This window comes from Sciurus carolinensis (genome assembly GCF_902686445.1).
Source record: "Sciurus carolinensis chromosome 14 unlocalized genomic scaffold, mSciCar1.2 SUPER_4_x, whole genome shotgun sequence".
Classification (NCBI taxonomy): domain Eukaryota; kingdom Metazoa; phylum Chordata; class Mammalia; order Rodentia; family Sciuridae; genus Sciurus; species Sciurus carolinensis.
The window spans coordinates 3,707,130-3,733,508 of record NW_025920103.1 but is presented as its reverse complement, the minus strand read 5'-3'; the positions used below and the strand labels follow the sequence as shown (position 1 = coordinate 3,733,508).

Below are 26,379 nucleotides of genomic sequence, written 5' to 3'. Positions count from 1 at the left end.
AGTACTTAGAGGGAGATTTATCTCATGGGGCACATTCAACAAAAGAAGTAGAAATCAACAATTAAATGACTTAACACTACAGCTCAAAGCCCTAGAAAAAGAAGAGCAGACCAACACCAAAAGTAGTAGAAGACAGGAAACAGTTAAAATCAGAGATCGAATCAATGAAATTGATACAAAATAAAACAATTGGAAAAATTAACAAAATAAATAGTTGGTTCTTTGAAAAAATAAACAAAATTGATAAACCCTTAGCCACACTAACAAAGAGAAGAGGGAAAAAACTCAAATCACTAAAATTCGGAATGAACAAGGAAATATCACAGACAGACACGAAGTGAAATACAAATATAATTAGAAGCTATTTTGAAAATCTATACTCCAACAAAACAGAAAACCTCAAAGACATCAACAAGTTTCTAGAGACATATGAATTACCTAAACTGAACGAGGAGGACATACACAACTTAAATAAATCAATTTCAAGCATTGAAATAGAAGAGGTCATCAAAAGCCTACCAACAAAGAAAAGTCTGGGACCAGATGCGTTCTCAGTCGAGTTCTACAAAACATTTAAAGAAGACCTCATTCCAGTACTCCTCAAAGTATTCATGAAATAGAAGAGGAGGAGAACCCTCCCAAACTCAGTTCTATGAAGCCAATATCACCCCTGATACCTAAAATAGACAGAGACACATTGAGGGAAAGAAAATTTCAGACAAATATCCTTAATGAACATCAATGCAAAAATTCTCAACAAAATTTTAGCAAATCGCATACAAAAATATATTAAAAATATAGTGCACCACGATCAAGTGGTTTTTATTCCAGGGATGCAAAGTTTGGTTTCAACACCTGGAAATCAATAAATGTCATTCCCCCATATCAACAGACTTAAAGGTTAAGAATCACATGATTATTTCGGTAGATGCAGAAAAAGCATTCGATAAAGTACAGCATCCATTCATGCTCAAAACACTAGAAAAAATTGGGGTTAGTGGGGAACATTCCCTTAACATTGTAAAGGCTATCTATGCTAAGCCATGGCCAATATCATTCTAAATGGTGAAAAACTGAAAGCATTTTCCCTAAAAACTAGAACAAGGCAGGGATGCCCGCTTTCACCACTCCTATTCAACATCGTCCTTGAGACTCTAGCAAGAGCAATTAGACAAACAAAAGAAATTAAAGGGTTATGAATGGGAAAAGAAGAACTCAAACTCTCCCTGTTCGCTGATGACATGATTATATATTTAGAGGAACCTGGAAATTCCACCAGAAAACTTTTAGAACTCATAAGTGAATTCAGTAAAAGTAGCAGGGTACAAGATCATTGCTCATAAATCCAATGCATTTTTAGACATAAGTGATGAATCTTCAGAAAGAGAAATTAGGAAAACTACTCCATTCACAATAGCCTCGAAAAAATTAAAATACTTGGGAATCAATCTCACAAAAGAGGTGAAAGACCTCTACAATGAGAACTACAGAACACTAAAGAAAGAAAGTAAAGAAAACCTTAGAAAATGGAAAGATCTCCCATGTTCTTGGATAGGAAGAATTAATATTGTCAAAATGGCCATACTACCTAAAGTGCTATACAGATTCAATGCAATTCCAATTAAAATCCCAATGATGTACCTTACAGAAATAGAGCAAGCAATTTTGAAATTCATATGGAAGAATAAAAAACCCAGAATAGCTAAAGCAATCCTCAGTAGAAAGAGCAAAGCAGGGGGTATCACAATACCAGATCTTCAACTCTACTACAAAGCAATAGTAACAAAAACAGCATGGTATTGGACAGGTAAAAATAGACAGGTAGATCAATGGTACAGAATAGAGGACATGGACACAAACCAAAATAAATACAATTTTCTCCTACTAGACAAAGGGGCCAAAAATATGCAATGGAGAATAGATATCCCTTCAACAAATGGTGCTGGGAAAACTGGAAAACCATATGCAACAGAATGAAATTAAACCCCTATCTCTTACCCTGCACAAAACTCAACTCAAAATGGATCAAGGACCTCAGAATGAGACCAGAGACCCTGCATCTTATAGAAGAAAAAGTAGATCCAAACCTTCAACTTGTTGGCTTAGGATCAGACTTCCTTAACAGGACTCCCATAGCACAAGAAATAAAATCAAGAATCAACAACTGGGATAGATTCAAACTAAAAAGCTTCCTCTCATCAAAGGAAACTATCAGTAATGTGAAGAGAGAGCATACAGAGTGGGAGAATATCTTTGCCACTCATACTTCACATAGAGCACTAATTTCCAAAAACTATAAAGAACTCAAAAAACTACACGAAGAATACAAATAATTCAATCAACAAATGGGCTAAGGAAATGAACAGACACTTCACAGAAGAAGATATACAAGCAATCAACAGATATATGAAAAAATGTTCAACATCTCTAGTAATAAGAGAAATGCAAATCAAAACTACCCTAAGTTTCATCTCACCCCAATTAGAATGGCGATTATCATGAACACAAACAACAATAGGTGTTGGCGAGGATGTGGGGAAAAAGGTACACTCATACATTGCTGGTGTGGTTGCAAATTAGTGCAGCCACTCTGGAAAGCAGTATGGAGATTCCTCAGAAAGCTTGGAATGGAACCACCATTTGACCCACTATCCCACTCCTTGGCCTATACCCAAAGGACTTAAAATCAGCATACTACAGAGATACAGCCACATTAATGTTCATTGCTGCTCAATTCATCATAGCCAGAATGTGGAACCAACCTAGATGACCTTCAGTTGATGAATGGTTAAAGAAACTGTGGCATATATATACAATGGAATATTACTGCACCATGAAGAATGATAAAATGATGGCATTTGCAGGCAAATGGATGAAATTGGAGAATATCACGCTAAGTGAGATAAGTCAATCTCAAAAAACTAAAGGACGAATGATCTCGCTGATAAGCGGATGAGGACATGTAATGGGGGTGGGAGGTGTTAGCGTTAGAATTAGGGTTAGGTTTAGGGTTAGGGAATAGGAGGGTGGTAAGAATGGAGGAAGGAAGGACTGTATAGAGGGAAAAGAGAGGTGGGAGGGTTGGAGGAAGGGAAAAATAACAGAATGAATCAAACAACTTTGCCCTATGTAAATTTATGATTACACAAATGGTATGTCTTGACTCCATGTACAAATAGAGAAACAACATGTATCCCATTTGTTTACAATAGTAAAAAAATGTTCAACAATGTGTTCACTGCCATCACCTTTATTTTGTTCTCATTTCAGAAAACAAGATTTCAATAATAATTTACCATTAGGTATTATTTTGTTGTTCAATTTTTTTGTAGGTATTTTTTGAGAACTTAAAAATTTCATTCTATTACCATTTGTTGTTGCTGAATTTCATATCAATTGAAATTATCATATGATTTTTTCTCCTTTAATCAGATGTTAATTTTCAATTGTTAAACCACCCATGTTTTCTTGAACTAAATCCCATTTAGCTGTATTATTCTTTGTATGACTGGATTATACTTTGTTAGTTTAAAATTTTTTGCATGCATATTCTTTTTTTTCCATTTTCTTTTCTTTCTTTCTTTTTTTTTTTTTTTGCAGTACTGGGGACTGAACCCAGGGCCTTGTGCTGGCTAGGCAAGCACTCTACCTACTGAGCTATATTTTTAAGAGAATGGTCCCAGTTTTTTTTCTTCTTAAAATGTCAAGATTTAGATTCAAGGTTGTGCTGCTTTATAATTAAGGGAAATTGTCTCTCTTCTTATTCTAGTTTTAAGATAAGTGTTATTTCTTCCTTAAAAGCCAAATTTTGGTTTTACAGCTTGTTAATTTTTTCCCCTCTAACCTATATCTAAAATTTCCAGCAGTTTTAAAAATATTGTGCCTATGTATGATTTCTTCAAAATTTATCCTTGTCAGTAACAATTTCTTGAGTCTTTCACCACTTTTGGAAAATTCTGGGTTATCATATTTGGCTTTTGCTCTATTCTCTTGTTCCTCTCTTCCTGGAATTCTCATATGTTAAACTTAACTATGTCCCACATATGTCTGTTCAAATTTTCTATTCTTTCTTTACTTAATGCTTCAGTTTGAAGTCTTTTTGTAAAAGAGTTTCTGTTCCCTAATCCTATCTACTGCTGTGTCTCATCTGTTAGGTGTGTAATTACAGTTAAATAGTAAGATTTAAAGCCAGAAATCAGTGTCTAACACTTAATTATTTCAGCTTATCAGGATTTTTTCTTTCCTTATTTTAAATTTAGTAATGTAGTAACTACAAAAAAATTTAAAATTTTAAGAAAATTTCAGAGTTGGGCACAGTGGTAGTCCCAGCTTACTCAGAAGGCTGAGACAAGCAGATCATAAATTTCAGGCTAGTCTGGGAAACAGGAAGACCCTGATATAAAGAATAAAGAAAAAATTTCAAATTTTCAAACATCTAATTTGCTTTCCCATATAGAAGAAAAGGATACAAGAGCAGTTTAAGACTATTTTATTTACATTTGTGTTTCAAAATAAAATTAACATAAATCCAATCAAAAATTTCTCTAGTCACAATGTTCTACTATTGACTTATTCATTATATTAAAACATAGTTTTTAGAACATCTTATTACCATATATATATTAGAATAGGTCTTACCTGTTTTTTTTTAATTTATCAATCAATTCTTTCAATGCATCAAAAGGATCTTAGTCTCTTGCTTTATTATTCCTTTTCTTAAGAATTTCAGTTAAGTGTTCAACTTCTGCATCATGTTGCTACAAAGGAAAAAATACAATCTAATAATCAGATAAGAAACTCATATCACTAGTGCTACTCTAATTAAATTTAAATAGGATAAAATGTTTTAGGTTTAAGGTATAAAATTCTTTCATTTATTCATAAAATATCAAAACAAGCAAGTATCTACAGGAAACCAAGAAAATAAATTTCCTTCTAAGTAATTATATAAATATGATTAAAATAAAGCAGTTATGTTCATAATTAATAAGAATAGAAGACAAATCTAAAGAGAGAAACAAGAATAAAATTAGCATGGAGAGGTCTGAGAATTTAAACATTCTTTCCTTAGCCCTATAAAAAAATCCAATGTGAAAAAATTACTTTCATGTAATTTTATTAATATTAAGTGATCCCTTAAATAACTGAGGGGGCAGTCATATGTAGTTACTTTTAAAACTAGTTTAATATTTCTATTATTTAATTTTTCCATATCCAAAATGTAGTAAAGACATATGATAAGATATGGCAGGATAAACCCACTACACTCTGCTTTTCCTACTGATGTCCACTAAAAACCCAAGACAAAAAAAAAGTAGACACCTGATGGCTGTGAAAAGTAAACAAGAATCAGGAATTAGAGAAGGGGGTAAAAATTTGGAGAAACAACATCAAAGGGGTGAAGTTTCCTCTTTTGTTGGTTTTTTCTTCTTTTTCTCTCAAACTTCTGGCCCAGGGTGGAACCCTGGATGGAAAGTGGAGCTTTATACTTTCCTCTGAGCATTAGCATTAATTTTCTGATATGTAATGCTATCCAGAATGTACTTATTCTTAAGAGACACATGCATAAGTATTTAGGGATACTATATATTGATTTTTGCAAGCTAGTTTGAAATAGTTCAGAAAATAAGGTGTGTGTGTGGATCTGTGCTGGTGTGTGTCTGAGAAAAGGAGGGAGAAGTTTAAATGAGCAAATGTGACAAAATGTTAATTATTACACAAACTAAGAAAAAAGAAATTATATTACTCTAAAATTATGACTTTATGAGTACCTCCTTTAGAATTTGAAATCTTGTAAGAACCTCTTCTTCAACAGCTTTAATTTTATTTAAGCTATTTTCATGTCTGAAACGCAGTTGTTCTCTTTCAACTAAAAAAAATTCTCACTTTTGAAGTTCTTCAACAAAATTTTGTTGTGCTACAGTTTAACACTATATCAAAATACCAGATATGAATGACTTTTAAAAAGAACATTCACAAAATCTATAAATTACATTTTTATAACTGACACTGTGTTCAACCAAGTGATTTTTGAAAATGCATAGGTATATAAAATATGGATTAAAGTAGTTGCTAGACATGGTCCATTATTTTACCTATATCCTCCACTGCCTTAGTTTGTTGTTCTTCTATCGCCAATGGCTGAAAGACTCCAGGCCTGGGTTAACACACTTACCATCTTCCCTGTCCTGAGGATAACACAGATTAAAAACCATCAGAGAAAAATCACACACCATGTAAAGTGGTATTTTTTAAGTTCATGGTCTCAATCCTCTATTAAGTTATCAATGCTATTCAGAAAACTTGCTACATTATCATGGTCATCTCTTTATTCGGTTCTCCACATGTCTACTTCAAACCTTTTTACTCTTTCCTAATTTTTTTCTTTTTAAATTTATTTTTATTGTAAACAAATGGGATACATGTTGTTTCTGTTTCTACATGAAGTAACAGCATAACATTTGCATAATCATACATTTACATAGGGTAATGATGTTTGATTCATTCTGTTATTTTTTCCTTCCCCCCACCCCTCCCATCTCTCTTCTCCCTCTATACAGTCCCTCCTTCCTCCATTCTTGCCCCCCTCCCACCTCCCATTAGGTGTCATCATCTGCTTATCTGCAAGATCATTCATCTTTTGGATTTTTGAGATTGGCTTATCTCACTTAGTATGATATTCTCCAATTTCACCCATTTGCCTGCAAATGCCATAATTTTATCATTCTTTATGGCTGAGTAATATTCCATTGTATATATATACCACAGTTTCTTTATCCATTCATCAATTGAAGGACATCTAGGTTGGTTCCACAGTCTGGCTATTGTGAATTGAGCAGCTCTGAACATTGATATGGCTGTATCTCTGTAGTATGCTGATTTTAAGTCCTTTGGGTATAGTCTGAGGATTGGGAGAGCTGTGTCAAATGGTAGGTCCATTCCAAGTTTTCAAAGGAATCTCCACACTACTTTCCAGAGTGGTTGCACTAATTTGCAGCCCCACCAGCAATGTATGAATGTACCTTTTTCCCCACATCTTCACCAACACCTATTGTTGCTTGTATTCTTGATAATCACCATTCTAATTGGGGTGAGATGGAATCTTAGTGTAGTTTTGATTTGCATTTCTCTTAATACTAAAGATGGTGAATATTTTTTCATGTTTGTTGATTGCTTGTAAATCTTCTGTGAAGTGTCTGTTCATATCCTTATCTCATTTGTTGATTGGGTTATTTGTATTCTTCATGTAGAGTTTTTTGAGTTCTTTATATATTCTGGAAATTAGTGCTCTATCTGAAGTATGAGTGACAAAGATATTTTCCCACTCTGCAGGCTCTCCCTTTGCATTGCTAATAGTTTCCTTGCTGAGAGAAAGCTATTATTTTGAATCTATCCCAGTTATTGATTCTTGCTTTCATTTCTTGTGCTATGGGAGTCCTGTTAATGAAGTCTGATACTAAGCCAACAAGTTGAAGATTTGGACCTACTTTTTCTTCTATAAGATGCAGGGTCTCTGGTCTGATTTCGCGGTCCTTGATCCATTGTGAGTTGATTTTTGTGCAGGGTGAGAGATACAGGTTTAGTTTCATTCTGTTGCATATGGATTTCCAGTTTTCCCAGCACCATTTGTTGAAGAGGCTATCTTTTCTCCATTGCATATTTTTGGTACTTTTGTGTAGTATGAGAAAATTGTATTTATTTGGGTTTCTGTCCATGTATTCTATTCTGTAACATTGATCTACCTGTCTATTTTGGTGCCAATACCAAGCTGTTTTTGTTACTATTGCTTTGTAGTAGAGTTGAAGTTCTGGTATTGCCATACCCCCTGTTTCATTCTTCCTGCTAAGGATTGTTTTAGCTATTCTGGGTTTCTTATTCTTCCAGATGAATTTCCTGATTGCTTGCTCTATTTCTGTAAGGTACATCATTGGGATTTTAATTGGAATTGCATTGAATCTGTATAGCACTTTTGGTAGTATGGTCATTTTGACAATATTAATGCTGCCTATCAATAACATGGGAAATCTTTCAATCTTCTAAGGTCTTCCTAAATTTCTTTCTTCAATGTTTTGTAGTTTTCATTGTAGAGATCTTTTATCTCTTTGGTTAGATTGATTCCCAAGTATTATTTTTTTGAGGCTATTGCAAATGGAGTTGTTTTCCTCATTTCCCTTTCAGCTGTTTTGTCACTTGCATATAAAAATGCTTTAGATTTATACATGTTGATTTCATAGCCTGCTATTTTGCTGAATTCATTGATGATGTCTATAAATTTTCTGGAGGAGTTTTTTGGATCCTCTAAATATAGAATCATGTCATCAGCTAATAGTGGCCGGTTAAGTTGCTCTTTTCCTATTCATATTCCTTTAATTTCTTTGGTCTGCCTAATTGCTCTGGCTAGAGTTTCGAGGACAGTGTTGAAAAGAAGTGGTGAAAGAGGACATCCCTGTCTTGTTCCTGTTTTCAATAACAATGGTTTCAGTTTTTTTCCATTAAGAATGATGTTGGTCATGGGCTTAGCATAAACAGCCTTTACAATGTTCAGGTATGTTCCTACTATCCCTATTTTTTCTAGTGTTTTGAGCATGAAGGGTGTTGTATTTTGTCGAATACTTTTTCTGCATCAATTGAAATAACCATGTGATTCTTATCCTTAAGTCTATTGACACGATGAATTCTGTTTATTGATTTACGAATGTTGAACCATCCTTGCATTCCAGGGATGAACACCACTTGATCATGGTGCACAATTTTATTAACATGTTTTTGGATACAGTTTGCCAATATTTTGTTGAGGATTCATCAAGGATATTGGTCTAAAATTTTCTTTCCTTGATATGTCTTTTCCTGGTTTGGGTATGAGTGTGATATTAGCTTCATAGAATGAGTTCAGTAGGGTACACTCCTTTTTTATTTCCTGGAACACTTTGAGAAGTATTGGAATGAGTTCTTCTTTGAAGGTCTTGTAGAACTCAGCTGAGAATCCATCTGGTCCTGGGCTTTTCTTGGATGGTAGATTTTTAATGTCTTCTTCTATTTCATTGCTTGATATTGGTCTGTTTAAATTGTGTATGTCCTCCTGGTTCAGTTTGGGAGGAGCATATGTCTGTAGAAATTTGTCAATGTCTTCAGTAGCTTCTATTTTGTTAGAATACAGATTTTCAAATTAGAATCTCATTATGTTCTGTATCTCAGTGGAGTCTGTCATGATATTTCCTTTTGCATCACGCATTTTAGTTATTTGAGTTTTCTGTCTCCTCTTTGTTAGTGTGGCTAAGAGTTTTTCTATTTTGTTTACTTTCTCAAAAAACCAACTTTTTGCTTTGTCAATTTTTTGAATTGTTTCTTTTGTTTCAATTTCATTGATTTCAGCTCTGATTTTAATTATTTCCTGTCTTCTACTACTTTAGCAGTTATTCTGTTCTTCTTTTTCTAGGGCTTTGAGCTGTAATGTTAGGTCATTTAGTTGTTGACTTTTCATTCTTTTCTGGAATGCACTCCATGCAATGAATTTTCCTCTTTGTACCACTTTCATAGTGTCCCAGAGTTTTGATATGTTGTATCATCTTTCTCATTGACCTCTAAGAATTTCTTAACTCCTCCCTGATGTTTGTTATCAATGTTTCATTCAATAGCATATTATTTAGTCTCCAGGTTTTGGAATAATTTCTGTTTTTTATTTTGTCATTGATTTCTATTCTCAGTCCATTATGATCTGATAGGACACAAGGCAGTATATCTATTTTTTTGCATTTCCTAAGGGCTGCTTTGTGGCACAACCTATGGTTTATTTTCGATAAGGTTCCATGTGCTGCTGAGAAGAAAGTGAATCTGCTCTTTAATGGATGGAATATTCTATATATGTCTATTAAGTCTATGTTAATGATTGTGTTATTGAGTTTTATGGTTTCTTTGGTTGGTTTTTATTTGGAAGATCTATCTAGTGGTGACAGCGGTGAGTTAATGTCACCCAGAATTACTGTGTTGTGGTCTATGTGATTCCTGAAATTGAGAAGGATTTGTTTGATGTACAGGGATGCACCATTGTTTGGGGCATAAATATTTACTATTGTTATGTCTTGCTGATTTATGGTTCCCTTAAGCAGTATGAAATGTCCTTCTTTATCTCTTCTGACTAACTTTGGCTTGAAGTCCACTTTATCTGATATAAGGATGGAAACCCCCGCTTTTTTACTGAGTCCATGTGCATGGTAGGTTTTTTCCATCCTTTCACCTTTAGTCTGTGGATGTCTTTTTCTATGAGATGAGTCTCTTGCAGGCAGCATATTGTTGGGTCTTTCTTTTTAATCCATTCTGCCAGTCTATGTCTTTTGATTGATGAGTTTAGGCCATTAATGTTCAGGGTTATTATCGAGAAATGATTTGTATTCCCAGTCATTTGACTTATTTTTGGTTTTTAAGTTGGCTTGGTTTCTCCTTTGAGTGGTTTTGCTCTAAGGTAGTTCCTGCATTTGCTGACCTACATTCTTGTTTTTCATTTCCTCCTCATGGAATATTTTGTTGAGAACATTCTGTAGTGCAGGCTTTCTATTTGTAAATTCTTTTAACTTTGTTTATCATGGAAGGATTTTATTTCATCTTCAAATCTGAAGGTTAGTTTTGCTGGGTATAGGATTCTTGATTAGTAACCATGTTCTTTCAGAGCTTGAAATATGTTGGTCCAGGCCCTTCTAACTTTTAGAGTCTGGGTTGAGAAGCCGGCTGCTATCCATATTGGTCTCCCCCTATATGTAATCTGAGGCTTTTCTCTTGCGGCCTTCAAAATCCTATCATTATTTTGAATGTTAGGAATTTTCATTATAATGTGCCCTGGTGTGGATCTGTTGTGATTTTGTGCATTTGGTGTTCTGTAAGCCTCTTGTATTTGATTTTCCATTTCATTCTTCATGTTTGGGAAATTTTCTGATATTATTTCATTGAATAGTTTGTTCATACCTTTGGTTTGTATCTCTGTGTCTTCCTCAATCCCAATAATTCTTAAATTTGGTCTTTTCATGATGTCCCATAGTTCTTGGAGATTCTGTTCATGATTTCTTACCATCTTCTCTGTTTGGGCAACTTTATTTTCAAGATTAAATATTTTGTCATCATTGTCTGAGGTTCTGTCTTCCAAGTGGTCTAGTCTCTTGGTGATGCTTTCCATTGAGTTTTTTATTTGGTTTATTGTTTCCTTCATTTCAAGGATTTCCATTTGCTTTTTTTTGAGAATCTCTATCTCTTTGTTGAAATGATCTTTTGCTTCTTGCATTTGCTCTTTAAGCTTATTGGTATTTTCATTCATTGCCTTCATTTGTTCTCTTATCTCATCCTATGCTTCACGAATCATCTTAATCATGTATAATATGAAGTCCTTTTCTGACATTTCTTCTAACATACTGTCATCGGATTCTATTAATATAAAATCTAGATTTGTTTGGATCATTTTCCTCCCCTGTTTTTTCATGTTGTTCATGTATCTTCCCCTCCAGCAGTGCAGATCTGGGGTATTGCAGTTTTCCCCTATAGGCTTATAGTGGCCCTATAGGTTTCCAAAACCCTTTCTTTAAGGGGAGATCCATATTAGCAGTGCCCAATTCAGACACTATGCAATCCTAGATCAAATAGCCCCTATGGGGACAATAACAAAATTGTCATAGTAAACAGAATGAGTTCAAATATTATCTTTATTAAAGAAACAGGTTTGCAATAAGGTCTGCAGTTTCTAATGGAGGACAAAGAGGATGCAGGGGGATGTAGAATGTGGTTGTTAATGAGATAAGAAAAGAATATACATAAGTTCTAGAAAATAGAAAGGGTGAGAATGTAATCAAAAGAAATTGGATATTATCATGTAAAAAAGGGAGAAAGAGACTCTGAGGGAACATGTAAACAAAAGGAAAAGAGAGCAAGAAAAGTAAAGAAATGAAAACTTAATTTTTTTAAAAAGGAGAAAAAAGAAAATCTACAGTATAACAGTCATATAGTAATGAAACCTCCCAATGTTCAGTAGCCTGATGCATGAGTGGTACCTGACAATGAGCTTCAAGCCTCCAGCAGGCATCTCAGGAGGGGTTTTGCCCCACCTAAAGATCGGAGCTATGGCTTCCAGGATTATCCAAGTTGGCGGTTCTGGCTTCGAAATGTGATGGCAAGTGTGGAGCTGCAGCTCAGGGGTGGACATGGTCAGCTGGAGGTCCTGGAGGCAGGATGCGGTTGGTCAGGCAGGGGTCCTGGAAGTCTGGTGTGTTTGATGTGGTTGTGGGATCCTGGATGCTGGGTGCAATCAGTCGGTTTGGGGTCCCGGTGATAGGGCACAGTCAATTGGTCTGGGGGTCCTGGTGACAGGGAGCAGTCAGTTGATGTAAGGGCCCCAGAGGCAGGGAGTGGTCGGTCGGGCTGAGGCATCCTGGAGACTGGGCTCAGTCAGTCCAGCCAGGGGTCCTATGGGGCCTGGCTGTTGTCTCAAAATGGCAGCAGCCACGTGTAATCAAACCTGCAAGTACTGTAACAGTGAACTTCCAGGCAGCAACAGGCAGCAGGTGCTCTACTGGTGGTCGGCAATCAGTTTGCTGACTCTTGTTGGACAATTGGGAGGTGAACCTCGTGAGTTGGTTGATGGATAGATGTAAGGCAGGTGATGGACAGGTGAGAGGCAGGCAAATGGCAGATGATAGACACCTGACAGTGAGCAATCTGCACTCAAAAAAGGCATCAATATGCTGGCAGACTGCAGGTCATCACAGCAGACAAACGGGATAAACAGCAGAGGATCAATAAGCAGCAAAAACTGCCTCACCAGAAAACTGATATCCTCTGCTTGAAACCGGAGTTACAGAGTGACAAGGAATGCAGCCTCCCTCTAGTCTGCCATCTTGGATCTCCCCCTTTCCTAATTTGAAACACAACCCTTGGAACATTGTGGATGGCCTGGTAAATTCATAGGAAGACCACAGAAGGGAACATCAGTTTCATGCCCTTCTCTTCTGTACACAGATAGGTTCAGGATCTCATTTCCTTAAGCTCCTTTGTGAAGACTGCTCTGATTATCTCTAAATATTTTCAATCTCCCTTTTCACATCTGAAATAAAATCTTTTGCTCCTTCCCATGTTACCTTCCCAACCAAACCTCCTAAAACATTGTCTACATTTGCTGAACCTTCTTTACCTCCAAGTCATTCCTCAATTCATTTTTAATCTGGCTTCAGCCCACACTGCCCTACTAAAATGACTTACCTGTTATGAAATTTAAAGAAAACTTCTCAGTTTTTATTTTACTGAATCTCTCAGCAGCATGTTATATGACTATCTCTTTCCTTCAACTTAAAATACTTCCAATGGCTTGCATGATATCATGTTCTCCTGGTTTTCTACCACCTTCTCTGGTCATGGCTTCTCAGTCCCTTTTGCAGGTTCCATGTCTCCACCATCCTGTAACTACTCTGGTTGCTCAGGATTTGGATTTAAGTTATTTTTCTTCTCATTCTTTACACTCTGCTTGATTATATCCATTCAATGGCTAAAATTACCATATGTTCCCAACCTGCAACTGTTCAGTTGATTTTCTCAAGTGCCAAACTCAAGTCTAAACAGCCTATTTAATATCTCTACCTATATACTTTCAGATAGCACAAAATAAGCATGTCCAACTGAATTCAGCTAGACATCACAGAAATATATAAAGTAAAACCATAATAAGACCCAGAAAAATAAAGGATATTTTTCTTAAAAACAGAAAAATAAATGATGGAAAAGATGTGGGGAAAATGGCAGCCTTGTTTACTGCCTGGTGGAAATGTAAAACAGTCTGCCAATTCCTAAAAGAAGTTAAACACAGTTATCCTATGATTCAGCCATTCCACTGTAGGTATACACCCCCCAAAAAAATGGAGTACATGTCCACACAAAACCTAAATACAAACATTCATAGCAGCATTACTCATGATAGCCAAATAGTGGGAAAAACTCAAATGTCCAGAAATTAATGAGTAAAATAAGAAATATGATATATCTATATAATGGAATATTACTGAGCAATAAAATGCATGTGCTAGTCAGGGAGCATACATGTAAGTATAGCTACTCAGGAAGCTGAGGTAGAAGGATTGTAAATTCAAAGTCAACCTGGCAACTTTGCAAAACCTTGTCTTGAAATAAAAATAAACAAGTTGGGAATGTAGCTTAGTGATATAACTCCCCTGGGTTCAATCCCCCAGTACTAAAAGGAAAAGAATAAAAAGCATGGGCTGATACATGGTATAACATGAATGAAACTTAAAATTAGCATGCTAAGAAGTCAGTTATTTATAAAATATCACATATTATATGATTCCAGTATTATGAACAGTTCAGAATAGGCAAACTTACAGAAACAGGAAGTAGATTAGTGGTTGCCTAGGGCTGAAGGGATTTTAAAGAACATGAAGAATAATCTCTAATGGGTTGGGGTTTGTTTTTGGGATAATGAAATATTCTAAAATTGGTTATAGTGACAACAGTTTATAACTCTGTAAATATAATAAAAATAATTTAACTATATACTTAAAAAATAATTTTTAAGTTATGAGTTAAAAAGGAATAAACTAATCTCTTCTTCCTCCAGTTTTCTATATAAGGAAAAAAGCAGCATGATTTATCCAACTGTCCAAAAACTAAACTTGCAGTTTGCCCTTGATAAAACTTCTAGCATATCTCCTACATCCAAACAATCTCTAAGTCCTGTTTAACCCACCTTTAAAATATTTCCAGAATCCAACCACTTCTCTGTATCCTTGAGGTCCCCAGCCTAATACAAGACACTTCAGACTATTAACATTATTTCTCACCAACTTCTCTAACCTCTCACACTGGTGACAATGTTAAACACTAACACATTTGGATGCTTACTGTCCCCCAAATGCCCACATATTAAAGGCATGGTCCACAGAATGACACTAAGTGGGAGGTTGTGGAATCTTTATAAGCTGGGTCCTAAAGAAAAATCTTTAGGTCACTGGGTATGTGTCACTGAAGGGGATAGTGGGACTCTGATGCCTCTATCCTTTGATTCCTGGCCATGAGTTCAGCAATGTGTTTTGCTCCATGTTCCTGCCATATGTACTATCTTGCCACCCACCCAAAGCAATGGAGCCAATCAATCATTAACTTAAATCTCTAAAACTATGAGCCAAAATAAACTTTTTCCCTTCATAAGTTGATTATCTCTGGTATTTTGTAACAGTGATAGAACAGTAACACAGAGATGACTCCCAATTTAGATAATCACCCACTATCTACTTTCTAAAAGCCAGGTTAATATGTTTTACTACCAAACCTGACTCATTTCAAACAGAAATATTTCTCTTCTTCCTGAAATCCATTCTTTCTCCACACTGCACAAACCAGAAATGTGAGAATCAACTTACTTACTTTAGTCTTCCTATACTTCATTGAATTCATCATGCCAAGTCCAGAATGTTTTACCTCTACAATAACCTTTATTCTTTTCCTCTGCTATGACCCCAGTCCAAGTCACCCTTATTTCTTGCCTTGGATCCTGCAGTAGAATGCTCTCTGGTCTCTCAGTTTACACCCCTGTCCCTCTAAGACATTTATGTAAACACACATTAGATGTTGCAACTTTCATGCTTTAAAAATCTTCAGAGCTACCTATTACATTTTCTTTGAATAAATATGTTAACTTACCATGCCTCAAGAACTTCTCATACTGAAATGTCTCAGTGTAGAATCTAAATCTTTCACTGGGCTAACCTCTACTCATATTTCAGGATCTAACTTAAATGTTAATTTCTCAGAAAAATCTTGACTCAATCTCCTCCAATCTCAATCACAATCTCCTCCATCAGGAACTTACAGTATACACCTATTATTCCTTCATTTAAGTTTCTAAAATTATAATTATATGGGTACTTATGACTGCTTCTAATAAGCTACATGTAGCAAGAGGCATATATAGTGTACTTAACACAAATGCATATTAATAGGTACTCAAATATTTATTGAATACATTAAATCAATAGTGTTAACAAAAATATATATGCTTGGAGGCCACCAATTCCACTTCAAAGCATCTCTGAGTCTGTTGAATAGACAACAAGCTGAAAAATTTATAGCCATGAAATTATCACTGAAATTAAATGGTGACAGACATAATCAAGAACTATTGCAGGGAAGTGGCCCCTTAAGTATTGGGATGAATGTGGGGAGATGACAACTAGTGGGCAACAGAACAAGATTGGAATGGTGACAACTTGAGGAAAAATACTGTCAAGTTAGAAGCCTTGAATGAGTATGAATAATGGTTGTTCAGAGAAATCCAGGTACCCTCTCTAAAGGTGCCATTTTGGTGCCTATTTTACTATGGCATAAAAATTGGATCATGTATATGTTCCTATTAAACTTTTGTCAAAAAAATCCTTTTTAATAGTAAAAGCAAAAATAAAGTACATGCTTAACAACAACTCTTAACACTACAAGGCAAATTTTAAAGTCAGTCTAAAGATTAAAGAAATCAGATTAATCCCTTGTACTTTACATTTTAAAAAATATTTTTCTTGTTTACCATAGATGATCTATCCTTGCAACCTTGCTTCTTTTGTATTATATAGAGTATTATCAAAAATCTTTCTACTGTCACTTCTTTGATTAAAAAAAAACCTATTAAACAGCTAGTCTCAGTTTTCACTATTTTATTTCCCAGACAGGAAGCTAAATTCACAATATGACAATCACTTCTTTCCAAACAACTCTTGTCTCTTAATTCCTTGTACCTGGATTGGCCTTTCCATTGTTCTCCTTTCTAAATTTTACCTCTGGGTCAAGGACCAGATTTTGTCTTTCTCTAAATTTATTCCTAGTGATTCGGGTTAAGAAAAACTTTTTTTCTGAAATGCTACATTATTAAAACATGAATTAATTTAACAAAATGAACTACTGGTTTTTAAAATATTTTGGGTATTTCAAGTGTATATAATGTTTCCAATAAAAAGAGTAGCAAACAGAAACTACTACATATGTTTCTTTCTTTACTCCTAGTGGAAATGTGATAAATGTATAAATTACACCCTTTAGAAACAAACACCAAAGAAAAGATAAACTGCAAGAAGGTTCAAAAATACATTTTAGTTAGAGTTGATAAAGAAACTTCTTACTATGTAATACTTAAAACAATGAATCTCGAACACCTAGTTCACAAAGCACATTTTACCTGCAGATTTGTTTCTGTAGAATGGGATGGGTTGAGGACAAACATAAAACATAGGATAATCTGAAGCCTAAGACACATGCCCATAGAAAAAAATCACTACTCCCAATATTTTTCTTTCATTCTCTATATTTTCTCACTCAACAGTTCCTACAAATTGAGTTTGTTCCCTTCTGACCTTGCCTTAACCCACTTATCTATACTAATTAAAATTGCATTCAAAATTTGCAAATACTTAGTGCCCAGAATATAAATATTTCTGAATTTTCAAATCAGTATTTAGATCTTACCTGCAGTTTCAGATGTATTTGAAATAACTCAACATACACCTGATTTATCTGATGTGGAAGTAAAGTCTGCTTGTTTGACACTTTGGATTTTGGACAGCTGGCACTTTTCAAAGAAGAGTCACTGACATTGAAACATTCAGTCTGAGATCTTGATGAGGCCCTATCTGTTGGCAGGCTGACTGCAAAGTAAATAAATTTTTAATTATAAACTTTATTATAGCTCCAAACAGTCTCAGAGTAACCTTCAAGAAAAATTATTTTAAGTATAAAATTATACTATTGTGAAAAATTTCACAAAAGAAAGAATGTTACAGCAAATACAGTAAAATGTTAACATTTAGAAAATTTGAGTTAAAAGTATATAGGAAATCTTCATGCAACTTTTCTCTAAGTATGAAATTATTTCAGAATTAATTATTTTAAAATGCATGAGAACACTATGTATTAACTGCCTAGAATATGAAATGGAATATCACTTCAGAAGCTTAATACATTCCCTTCTCTGTAACTAAATTAACAAGATGTCCAAATAGAATGTTAATTATTGCCTTATTTTTCTTTTTAATTTCTATCACTTATATCTAAAAAGTCCTTACTTATGAGGCAAAAAATCTACAGTAAAAATTATAAAATGCTTAAGAAACTGAAGACACTAGAAGATAAAGATGAAAAGGCATCCCATGTCCATATACTAGGAGAATTAACATTGTTAAAATGGCCAAACTATCAAAAGGCAATCTACAAATTCAATGCAATTCCCATCAAAATATCAATGACATTCTTCACAGAAATAGGGGAAAAAATCCTAAAATTCAGAAGAAAGCATAAAAGACCCAAAGTTGCCAAAGCAATCCTGAGAAAAAGTTATAGAGCAAGGCTAGAGGCATCATGATTCCTGATTTCAAATACACTAGAATGCATTTCGATGGTAACAAAAATATCATGGTATTGACATAAAAAAGAAATACAAAAACCAATGGAATTAGAGAACTCAGAAATAAACTTATGCCTCTATAGTTATCTGATTCTTGACAAAGTAGCCAAAAACACATTGGAAAGAAGATAGCCTCTTCAACAAATGGTACTGGGAAAATTGGATATTCAAATGTAGACAATTGAAACCAGACTCCTATGTCTCACCTTGTACATGAATCAACTCAAAATAAATCCTAATAGTTCCGGAAATGGTAGCAAGAATTGACAAATGGGATTACACAAAATTTTAAAGCTTCCACACAGCAAAAGTAAGAAGAGAGTTAAGAGAGATCCTACATAATAGCAGAAAGTATTTGCCAACTGTTCATTCTGTCATTCATCATGACAGAAGATTAACATCCAGAATAATATACACAAAAAGTTATCAACATAAGAGCAAGTAATCCAACCAATAAATGGTTAAAGAGCCTGCACAGACACTTAAAAGCAAGTACAAATGTTCAATTAATATGTGAAAAATGTGCTCAACATCTTTAGCCATCAGGGAAATGCAAATCAAAACTACACTGAGATTCCACCCTGCCTAGTCAAAATGGCTTAGTCAAAAAACCAAAAATAACAAATGCTGACAAGGATGTGAAAAAGGAACACTTACTCAATGTTGGTGTGAATGTAAATTAGTATAGCCATTATGGAAAACAACAGGAAGGTTCCTCAAAAAATTAAAAACAAAAATACCATATGATGCAACTATATAGCATTCCTGGCTATATTTCTGGAGGAAATGAAGTCAGCATACAAAAAAGATGTTTGCAGACCTATTTTTATTGTGGCATTACTAACAATAACCAACTTAAGGAATCACCCTAGGTGCTGTCAATAGATGGATAGGTAAAGAAAATATGACATATATCCATATGGAATATTATTCAGTTATAAAAAGGAAACAAGCATGTCATTTGCAGGAAAGCAAGTGGTACTGTAGTTTCTCATGTTAAGTGAAATAAGCCAAACTCAGACAAATGTCACATGTTTTTCCTCATACATGGAAACTATTAGGAAAAAAAGATAATCTGAAAGTAGAGAAGGTATTTTAGGGAAGGAGAAGAAAAACAGACAGTGAAAGAAAGAGGAGAGTAAGAGAAAGTAGTTGGGAAGGTGCACACAATTAAAACATGATATATTCATGTATGGAAAAGTCAGTGAAACCCATTAATTAAAAAATTAATGAGTTAATATTTGTAACAAAAGTTGTCTAAAGTAAAAGAAATATTAAAGCAATTTTAACACATACCCACACACACAGTTCTTGTTTGTTTTTCCCAATTTCAACTATATGTCTATAATAGTTTCTATAACCTCCTTCTTTAAATAGTAATAAGTTCTCTGAAATCTACCCATTATGATTTCAGAATTATGGGCTCAAACACTTACACTACTTTATCATATTTAATAAATACATGAAAACTTTCTCCTACAGAGAGGTATTTCAGCTGCTTTGGCTATACAGATGCTACACAGTCATGCATCTGATACACAAGTTCAAGAGTTTTTCTGGAGCATATGACTGTAGCATACATGTACTATGCTATATGCACAGGTTCAACTTTACTGTTGATGCCATTTTCTTCCAAAGTGGTTACATTAATTTACTCCCAAAGGCAGTGGATAAGTAAGTTGCTTTTAGTTCATGTTCCTGCCAACACTATACCATCAGAATCCATTTTCTTCTAATAATTAGAGCATAAAATGTGCTCTAGCAGTGGTTTTAACTTGCATTAGCTTAAAGGAGCCCAGCATCTTAGACAGACTCTGAATTAATTTTTAAGAAAGAAAAGTTTCACATCATTCAGTTTAGTAAATACACTAAAAGTAAGAAAAGTTCAGTGTTATGCTTGCCTCTCCAAGTTCCCACCTCACCAATTTCTGGCCTGAGCACTCCTTACCTTTTTGGTCAACTTTCACATACATTTAACTTTTAAAATAGTTTAATCTATGTTTTAGTGGGAAGATCCAAGTCCAAGCTGAAGGAATCTTCATTGCCTTCATACACTGAGATCCATATGACAAAGGGGATGAAGGAGAGGGGAGAAAGGGGAAAATGAGTATTTATTGTGTGCAGATAACACATTTGCAGGAAAAAAAGAGAGAACCAACAACAGTGCTGGAATCCTTACAGCCAAAAGGCTTCATCACTGGTTGCCTCTTTGCATGAAATCCTGACAAACCTATGAAAGGAAGACAGGTACACAGAGAGTTTCTACTAGTTCATTGTTAAGGAAGCCATTCTATAAGTAATCTGTACCGTTCTCTCAAAATATTAGGGTTAGGAAAACACTACCACAATCGTTTCCTCACTTTCTAACAAACACTGAGTTGAAAAAGAATTATCTTGAGAAGTTTTGAAAGCACAGGCATACAACTGGAAAATAATGAAGTTCACTTTTCTCTTCTCTAGTTAATAGCAAGCACAGTAACCATCTCATGGTTTACAAAAATTCAGAACACAGAAATACCCAGAAAACAGAAATAATCCTAAGGACCAGTATTATTATTAAAAGGCAAGTTTTATGTGTGCTAAAAAAATTACTATTTAAAATATTTTTTGTAGTTGTAGATGGATAAAATGCCTTTATTTAATTTTTATGTGGTACTAAGGAGCGAACACAGTGCCTTACACATGCTAGGCAACATTCTGCCATTGAAACCCAGCCCCAGCCCCCAAATTACTATTTAAATGAAAAATACACATATATATATATATGTATTTATATACATATATACATATATATATATATTTTACATTTTTCCATTTTTTTAAAGACTGGTTATTTTGGAGGTACTAACTCTATGATCATTCTCATTCACTTATTCTGTTTCCTGATTCTTCAAATCATGAAAAGAATCAGTTCATCATCTAGGCTTTAAAAAAAATCTATCACAGAAACCTGGAAGTTTACTATAGTATTTGAAATGAATAAAATTTCCTTTTAAACATTAGCAGCATAATAAGTGAGAAAAAATATGAAAAGCAAACATTTTTTAAATGCAAAAAATAAACATGTAAAAGACAAAAAAGTAAAAATGAAACATTATTGATTTTGATGACCCACTAAGCATCCTTCAAACTTTTCTAGTCATTACATAGGCCTGATTAGAAATGACACATATCTGTAGAATGCTCTAGAACTGCCAAATTCTTTCATCTAATCCCCAATAATTCAGTGAGAGAGATCAGTACATACTGTTAACTATTTTAGGTAAAGAAATAAAGTTTACCCTGATGAAACTGAACTCTAGAGAAGTTAAATAACTGACAGTGACATAACTAGTAAAGACTGAAATGGAACTAGAATCCCAGGTTTCTCTTAAAAGATCATCTTAGACTAGAAATTTCTAGAGAAGCACTGTTCAAAAGGAATACAATGCAAGACATGTAGGTCATTTAAAATTTCCTGGCGGAACACTAAAAACAAAGAAAGAGGTAAACATTAACAATATATTCTATTTAATTTGGTATAACTACAATGTTACCACTTTGACATAAATCAATATAGAAAATTATTAAGAAGACATTTTACTTTCTTTTATCCATGCTAAGTCTTTCAAATCCAATGTGTATTTTAGACTTACAGTATCTCAATTCAGACCAGCCCCATTTCAAGTTCTCAATAGCTAAATGTGGTTTTTAGCCACTGTGCTGTACAGGGTACTTCTAGATATATTGTAGACAGGAACTGTGAAAAAATTCAAATGGTGTGAAAACCTTCATAATCCAAAACATTCAAATTAGAACTTGGAATTACATCCATGTCACTTATATAAACATAAATGACTAAAATATCAGTTAAACATGAGAACATAATTTCTATGAAGCTATAATTATTAAAGTATTTTCTACTTTTCTTATTCTACATTAAATCTACCTCATGTCCTGGTCTTGAATTGATTATTTTGTGAATGACAAATGAAAGAGTACTCTCAATAATGAAAATAGTTAATATTTGAGAATTTTACTATGTATCCAACAATTTTCAAAGTGCTTTACATGAATAAACTCATTTAAGGAGAAAAAGAGGCAATTTATTTAAAATATTGAACCTCCCAAATATGGTTATGTTAATAATATAGAGATATTTAAGCACAATTGTTTATTTCAACATGTCATTTTGTATATGCACACATTTTATAGTTTTACATTATTTCAAAATGTTTTTTCTTCTTGATACCCACAGTATTTCTTCTACCCACAAACTTTTATTATTAAATATTTAATTGAACATTCATTTCACCATTATCTCCTTTATAAAACTATCATCCTGTTTAGTACAGTATTGCATGATATATTTTTGGTTACTGCATCCCCTTCAATGGTTCTCCCAACTACTTCATGTACAGTGCTTAATATTATTGGATTTACAATAGACACTGACTTGAATGTCGCCACCCCAAAATCCTATACTGCAGTTTTTTTCTGAGTTCCTTTTTTAAAGAAAAGAGAACAGTTTTCATTTCCTTATGTGTGGATGAATACACACATAAGTAATTTTTTAACTCTTAAATTAGGCAAATAATTTACCTTTCCATTATGCCACTAAACACAAGTTGCCTATGCTTTAATAAGAAATTCTCAGCAAAAATTAATAAATTATTCTCTTCAATTTATAAGGGGACCCCCAGACTGCTTATTCATCTCCTCAAGGAAAAGGAAACACAAGAACAATTTGCCCTTTTCCCTTTCTGTTTCTTGAAGTACTGAGTGAAAAATAACAGTAATAATTCAGAATACTTTACCAATTCACATTTAAGTGCTTGAATAAACTGCAAAAAGGTGTTGTACAGTTTTTCTTTCATCAGGATAACATTTCAAGTAACCAACTTTAACTCTAGAGAAGTGGATACCCAAATCATCTGTCAATAAAAAAGATATACTAACATCACATACTAATTATCTAATCCTAGCCTCCTACAATAAGACTCCATCCACCAAATGCTTTCTTATCTGTATGTCACCTAAATGCAACTTTAGAGAAAACTGGAATCAAGAACTCCTGAATATGGTAGATTAGAGGCATTCAAGGCTTACCTACTGCTCTACAAGACTGAACAAAAATGGAAGCTATGCAGCTGCATGTTGAGGTAGGGGACAGAGAAAAGTACTGGAGTGCAAACACAGGGAGCCAGTGATCAGGCAAAACCCCAAAATATGGTGCTTTAAAATAAAAAGAAACTCAGAATCTACATAGCAAGCTATCAAGAGAGAAGAGATTCCCTGCACTTTGCAAGGAATTCATCAATGCTAAGAGGAGCCATCTAAAGATGGGTCCCGCTGTCTGAATTTATTGCATGGAAGATCTGAAACCCCTGCATTTTTTATATCTCTGAGATCCAATATCTTCTCCTCTTCTCTGTTCCACCAGGTGTCCACTCTGAGAGTCAGTTTGGGTCCAGGAATTGACTGCTGAGAATTATAGGCAGTGGGAAATATGGTCTATGAGGCAGAGAGAAGCAAGAAGATACTTCTACATAAAATGTATGGTTGGATCTCTTGAAAAGGAGGGACAGCAGCTGTGAGTGGACTTACAAAAGGGCTGGATCCAGGAGCACCATGGCTTGAACTTGTAAATCTCTTAATTCAGGAGGCTCCCTACCGCAGTGCAGATTCCACTGATTTGGTCTTCCATGCTCATAGGCAGACAACAAACCTCTATAGTTTGGATATTTGTCACATGCCCAAGAGTACAGAAAGAAGAACTTGGGACCATGGTTGAGAAAACCAGACTGGTTCACAGGCATGAAGGCTGAGAGGTTGGTGCATGGTTCCAACTGTCACTGCAATCCCATTTTTGATGCAAAATCAGAGACCTTGGGCATGAAGTTAGCCCTGCTGCAGGTAACTTTGTCTTAGCCTAGGCTGGTGGGCAAGAAGAGGCTGACTGAGTCCACACACTGCCCTAACTGGTTTGGCCTGCCTGAGCTGGAGTTGAAAAGGAACACATCATACTGCCACCAGCACCCACAACATCCCCATACCTGGCAAATGACAAAAATTTGAGGTCTTGTTAAGAAGTGCCTCCTTCTTAAATATCTTGGCAAGGAGGAATATGACATTCTTTGGTTTTCCTTTCATTTTAATTTTTTCTTTGTTGTTTTTTTAAATACTTTTATCCAATTTTATTAAATATTTTAATTATTTAATTGCAGTTTTGCTCTTGTCTCTACTTTCTCATTTTATTCCTTTTTCTTTCTTTTCACTTTTCTTCTTTCTTCAGCTTCCTCCCTTTAAAATTTTATCCAGTATGGTTTTTTTTTTTTTTTTTTTGCACAGTACTGAGGACCGAACCCAATGTTGCTCTTCCACTGAGTTATAAGTCTTTCATTTTTTTTACTTTTAAGACAGAGTATCAGGGCTGGGACTGTAGCTAAGTGATAAAGAGCTTGCCTAGCATGTGTGAGGCACTGGGTTTGATCTTTAGCACCACATAAAATAAATAAATAAAATAAAGGCATTCTGTCCATCAACAGCAAGAAAGAAAGAAAGAAAGAAAAATGAAAGAAAGAAAGAAGGAAAGAAAGAAAGAAAGAAAGAAAGAAAGAAAGAAAGAAAGAAAGAAAGAAAGAAAGAAAGAAAGAAAGAAAGAAAGAAAGAAATAGAGTATCATTAAACACACAGGCTAATATCAAACTTGAAAGAGTCCTGCCTCAGCCTCCAGAGTAGATGGAATTATAGGTGTGAGTCAATGTGCCCAGCTATTTCAATATTAATTTTACTTTCATTAAGGTCTAACTTTTAATCAATTCTATATTATGAGTACCCCTTTCATTCTCTCTGGTTAGTGGGGTTGGAGAGGTTCTTTCTTATATGTTTTTATTGTATGTTGATATATGATTTGCTTTCAAGTTGTTTGTTGCTATTGGTGGTCAATTTTTGCTCTCAAACTAGCACTAAAGATTAAGTCCAGCACCTGGAACACAGTGGATGTTATGACACTGAGCTTTAGCCCTGACCCAGTTGAGAGAAATTGTACCTTAGTCTATCCAGGACTGAGTCTTCCTCAAACTTTGGTGGATCCTTCAACATAAAAATAGGGTGGAGAAAAGCAACCATCAGACAACCTGGCTGTAAGTATGCACAGATGACAGGGGTGGGCTGAAGACTTCTACAGCCCCTGAGCAACAACAGAGAAATACATGACTATTGTTACCATGCCACTATTAAGGGGCCCTAGCATTGGCTGCACCCAAATCCTCTTACACTGTACAGTGCTAAGAGAAACAGCCATCTAAAGTATACTTTGTATACTCCACTGTCTATATCATACTCACAGAAGGCCTACGAAGAAAGCAAATCCCTCGGATTCTGACAAAGTACTCAGAGTCAAAATCCACCAAACACAGTCTAAGGAACTTCAGGGAAACTACAGCACAAACTCCATTTGCAATGACTCTCAACACTACACAAGAAACCAATATCCAATGACACAATGTAAAAAGAAGGCTACTCACTAATAAGACCTTCACGTAACACTGGAAGAGATCACTAGTTCAACAGATGTAAAGTCTCAAGACAGAAACACAAAAACATGAAACAACGGAACATAACTCCTCAAGTTCATAACTCCCCAGGAACCAAATCCATAAGTACCAATGGAGATAAAATGCTGGAACAAAGAAGGTTAAAAACTGATTATTAAAATAATCAAATGTGAGCTGGTGTTGTACATATCTCAGTGGTAGAACACTTGCCTCACACATGTGAGGCACTGGGTTCAATCCTCAGTACCACAGAAAGATAAATAAATAAAATAAAGGTATTTTGTCCATCTACAATTAAAAGTATTTTAAAGAATGATTAAATGAATTCAAAGAAGATACAAATAAGCAGATGAATAAATTAAGGAAGACAATGCAATATGAAAGAGCCATTTAATAAAGAGAGATTCTGGGAAAAAA

At 34.6% G+C, this 26,379-nt stretch overlaps 1 pseudogene; it reads right to left on the bottom strand.

The window, feature by feature from the left end:
* Positions 1 to 664: 664 nt before the first annotated feature.
* LOC124973078 (coiled-coil domain-containing protein 138-like) lies at positions 665 to 24,110 on the bottom strand (annotated as a pseudogene).
* Between the last annotated feature and the right edge of the window lie 2,269 nt (positions 24,111 to 26,379).